Source organism: Arachis duranensis, chromosome 1, assembly GCF_000817695.3.
Source record: "Arachis duranensis cultivar V14167 chromosome 1, aradu.V14167.gnm2.J7QH, whole genome shotgun sequence".
In the NCBI taxonomy this organism is placed as follows: domain Eukaryota; kingdom Viridiplantae; phylum Streptophyta; class Magnoliopsida; order Fabales; family Fabaceae; genus Arachis; species Arachis duranensis.
The window spans coordinates 88,832,047-88,837,056 of record NC_029772.3 but is presented as its reverse complement, the minus strand read 5'-3'; the positions used below and the strand labels follow the sequence as shown (position 1 = coordinate 88,837,056).

General features: G+C 41.0%; 1 non-coding gene across 1 annotated transcript; it reads left to right on the top strand.

The window, feature by feature from the left end:
• Positions 1–3,842: 3,842 nt before the first annotated feature.
• On the top strand, positions 3,843–3,950 carry LOC127742919 (small nucleolar RNA R71). The gene has a single exon (XR_008004273.1). It is a non-coding gene; the product is annotated as a small nucleolar RNA R71 (small nucleolar RNA).
• The last annotated feature ends 1,060 nt before the right edge of the window (positions 3,951–5,010 follow it).

The following is a 5,010-nucleotide window of genomic DNA, read 5'->3' as shown; positions in this document are numbered from 1 at the left end:
TTCTTCGGCTTGATGAGTCGGCCTCTTTCGTACCCTTCGTGGGGGTAGTGGAGTTGCAGCAGCGTGCATCCGACGATAAGTGATTGAAAGACCAACCTTTATCCACTCGGGGTTTTCATCCTCAAATATCACCCTGGCCAGTTTGCAAAGGTGAAAGATAGTGCTGGGATAACCCAACTTTCCTCCAGAATCGCTCTTCTCAGCAAGCTTCCGAATGCCTTGGGCTATGAGTTCATGAGCCTTGATCTCTCCTCCCTTCATTAGACATTGTACCATTGTTGCTCTCTTGAGGTTTACCTCTGAGTTGTTTCCGTCTGGGAGGATGGATCTCCTTACAATTTCGAACTAACCCTTAACCTCAGGGAGGAGATCTCCTCTTTTTATAAATTTGGGCTTCCTCTTGGGACCTCTTTCCCAATCTGCTCCTTGCACACATATATCCTGTATAATCTGGTCATAATTAGGGTTTTTGTCCATTCTCGAGTGATAGCTCTCCTCTTCAAAGGGTATGCTTCTCAATTTCAACACTCTCATGATAGTCATGGGACTAAAATCTACCATGACTCCTCTCACAAAGCTTGTGTATGAGTCATCTACCTTTTCTTGCCTAACTGCATTTGCATAGAACTCTCTTACTAGAGTTGCATTCACCCTTGTGATTGGATCGGTGAGGAGCTCCCATCGACGTTGTTCCACCTTCTTTGTGATTTCTAGACACTTAGCTTTTGTGACTTGAAAGCCTAGTTCATAAATGATTTCTTTCTCAGTCATCCACCCATACTGGAGTGCATGATAAAAGGTTCTAAATCGCCCTTCATCAAAAGGAGGATGCTCTATGGGTGCCTTCCCTTTTTATCTCTTGGAGCTTGATGATGCCATGCAAGATTGTTGATGTGTTGATTATTCTCAAGATGGCTAAGAGGGTGTATGTGAAGCCTTGGTGAAGGGTAATGTGTGTATGACCGAAAGGAAGGAATGGGAATGGTGAGCATAAGTGTGTATGGAGAAGTTGTGTGAAGGGGTTTATATAAGAAGATGGCAATTGATTGAAGGGTGTGGATTGATGATGTTATTTGATAGTGGACGGTTGGGGTTTTAGGATTGAATGAGCACAAGGGTCACTTCCTTTATGGGGGTCTTGGTTCGGTCCTCAAGATTGTCCACTCCCAATATTGCATGGCAACACTTCCAAGGACATTCCCCATGAAGACAAGTGTGAAATTCCTTTGGTGTAGTGGCCGAATCTCTCTTCTTAAATTGCCCCATCAAGTACCATCAATGTACTTTTTATTCCCTATATACGAAAAGAAAAGGTAATGGGTTATTTTAAATTTTTGGTGGGAAAAAATAGTGAACTAACAAAATATTTCTTTTTCTTTTGTTTTTATATGGCTAAATGCTTTGCATGAATGCAAATTAATCGACTATTAAGCTTCCCATGCATGCACGTTGGTACACCAAACTTGTTTGTGATCATATGGTGCAACAAGTTTGGGGAATAAGTCTTCCTCATAGGGTGTGTTCAAACCTCACTTGATGTGCTTTGAACACCAAACTTATCATGTACTATACGTTGCATGTAAAGGAGCTTTATATTAGTTGTCAAAATTGAATTGAAATTTCATGGAAATTGCCTTATTACTATTATTAGAGATTTAAGAAAAGAGGTATAGAACATGGGTTGCCTCCCATGAAGCGCTTCTTTAACGTCATTAGCTTGACAGTTGACCCTTGTTAGGGTGGTTGGTGGTGCTTGAAATCCTCTCCTCTTGCAGTGAACCTATGTCCATTGGCTTTGTTGATAAGCTCCATATGCTCCAAAGATAAGATTTTGTTGATAGTGTACACAGGAGGCAGCTGAGATGGAATAGTGGGGAGGTGAGGTGATATAGATGGAAAGTATGTAGAGATCACTTCATCACCTGGCGAGAAATCCTCTGTAGGAATTTTCTTATTTCTCCATCTCCTTGGAACTTTCTTCTTTGTATCTCTTGATGCTTGCCTGTTCTCTATAGCTCCTTTCCCTAAGGGATCCTTGTTGTTTCCTCTTCATGAATCTGGTGGTTCTGGTTCCATTTGGATTACCTTTGAATGAGGTTCTTCTTGAATGCATGGCTTCTCGATCAATGGGGTTTCCAATTGTGTTGTTTGTGCCTCACTACTTGCTTCTTGCATCAGTGCTTCATTGTGCTCTTCTCTTAATTCTTTGTTTTCTTGACTTGATTCTTGTGAGCGTTTGAAAACACTGAAAGTGAACTGCTCATCATGTATTCTCAGCACTAGCTCTCCTCGCTCTACATCTATGAGTGCTCTGGCTGTGTCTAGGAATGGTCTTCCCAGAATGATGGGATAGATAGGATTCTCATCCATTTCCAGAATAACAAAATCTGTGGGAAGGTAATAGCTCCCAACCTTAACCAGCACATTTTCAACCACTCCTATTGCTTATTTTTGAGTTTTGTCAGCCAATCTGATAATTACATCAGTAGGAGTTAGTTCATTGATTTGGAGCTTCTTCATGAGAGAGAGGCATTAAGTTGATGCTTGCTCCTAAGTCACAAAGCCCTTTGTCAATCATTATTTCTCCTATGGCACAAGGAATGTGGAAACTCCCTGGATCCTCCTTCTTTGTGGGTGGCCCTGGTTGAATGAGAACACTGCAATCCTGTTCATTTTTATTGTTTGTCCCCCCTTCAATGGACTTTTTCTGGCTAGTAGCTCCTTTATATACTTGATGTAGAAAGGCATTTGCTGGAGAGCTTTAATAAATGGTATATTTACATCAAAAGATGCAAACATATCAAGGAACCTTGAGTACATTCTCCCTGCTACACCACCTTTAAGCCTGTGGGGAAAAGGTGCATATGGGTTCAACACCTCATTCTTCTTTAGCTCTTCCTTGGATGTAAGTTGAGTTGTATGGCTTCCTTCCTCCTAGCTTTCCTTTTGGTTATTTTGGGGGTGTTCTACTCCATTCATACTCCTCTCATTACTTATGGTTATCATTTTGCGTTCTTCCCATCTCACCTTCTTTGTTTCTCCTCTTGGATTCTTCTCTGTATCACTAGGGAATCCATCAGTGGATTTGGGAATTTGTTGAGATAGATACCCTACTTGGGACTCCAATCTCTTGATGTTTTCTCCTTGGTTCTTGATATTGGCCCGCACTTCTTCCTTAAACACTTTGTTGTCTTGGACTTCTCTGCATAAATTTTCAAGTAGAGCCTCAATCTTTGAGAGCCTATCATCTGTTGATGATGGTGTGTTGAGATTAGGTGGTTGAGAAGGTTGGTTGGATGCATGTTGGTAATATCTCTGTGAGGTATTTTGATGAGTGGCATTGTTGTTGGAGTTGAGGTTGTGGCGTCTCTGATCTTGCCCTTGGTCTTGTTGGTTTCCCTATCCAAAGTTGGGGTGATTTCTCCATCCAGAGTTGTAAGTTTTGGAGTATGGATCATGGACTTGTCTAGGTGAATTTTCAACATAGTTGGCTTGCTCTCAATCACCTTCTTCTCCTATGTTTACTCCTTCTTGAGCTGATGATGAGGTGATGGCTGCTGCAACTTGGTTCTCCTCCACATTCTTGGTGAGATCTGCTAGCTGCTTGTGATCATCTTGTTTTGAGCTAACAATGCATTCATGTGGTTTAGCTCCATTACTCCTCTGGTGTTACTTCTTTCGGAGGCATAGAAGTATTCATTTTCAGCAACTGTTTCAATGACATCTATGGCTTATTTAATGGTTTTCTTCTTGTTTAGAGAGCCTCCTGATGAATGATCCACAGCCTTCTTTGACTCATAGGAAAGACCTTCATAGAAGATGTGAAGTTGAACCCACTCATTAAACATCTTTGATGGGCATCTCCTTGTCAGGTCTTTGAATCTCTCCCATGCTTCATAAAGTGTCTCACCATCTTGTTGTCTAAAAGTTTGCACCTCAGTTCTTAGCCTATTGATCCTTTGAGGAGGGTAAAATCTTGCCAGAAACTTGTTCACCACTTTTTCCCAATTAGTTAAGCTCTCCTTTGGGAAGGATTCAAGCCATTTGGATGCCTTGTCCCTGAGTGAAAACGGGAATAAGAGCAACCTATAGACATCTGGGTGGACTCCATTGGACTTCACTGTGTCACAAATCCTCAGGAAGGTGGTCAAATGTTGATTAGGATCTTCTTGAGCACCTCCTCCAAATGAGCAATTATTCTGCACAAGAGTGATGAGCTGGGGTTTTAGCTCAAAATTGTTGGCATGTATGGTGGGCTTCTGAATACTGCTACCACAGTTTCCAGGATTAGGATTGATATAGGATCCTAAGACTCTCCTTTCTTGCCCAGCCCGGTTTGCATGCCCTTCTCTGACATGATTATGAGCTTCTTCTTCATGATTGTTCTGCAGATTTTCTTCCATGTTGGGTTCAAAATACTCTTCCTCTTCTTCCTCAGCACCAATAATCCTTTTCCCTCTGGCTTCCCTTCTTAGTCTCCAAAGGATTCTTTCAGGTTCTGAATCAAAGGATGTTGAAGCTCCTTCTCTTCTCCCTGTCATACAACAAACAGATTGCACAACAGGAGATAAAATGAAGAAACTATTCTTGTTAGAGTAATTGTTAGTGTGAGTGATGTAATTTATCAAACAGTTAGCGGGTTAGTGAGCAGAATTGTAATCAAAAAAAGAAAGAACGATAAAAGAGGGTGCAAAGGATGAGGAAGAAATTAAAATAAACTAAAAGAAATTAACTGAATAAACTAAACAAAAAGAAAAATGCGCAATCTAGTGATCTTCAAACTTAATCATTGTTGATTCAAAATCAATCCCCGGCAACGGCGCCATAAACTTGATGCATGAAAACTTGTCTCTCAACAAATTTCCCTTCGGCAAGTATACCGAATTGTCGTCAAGTAAAACTCACAATAGAGTGAGGTCGAATCCCACAAGGATTGATTGGTCAAGCAACTTTAGTTAGAAGAATATGCTAGTTGAGCTAAACAGAATTTAGATTGAGATGCAGAAATTT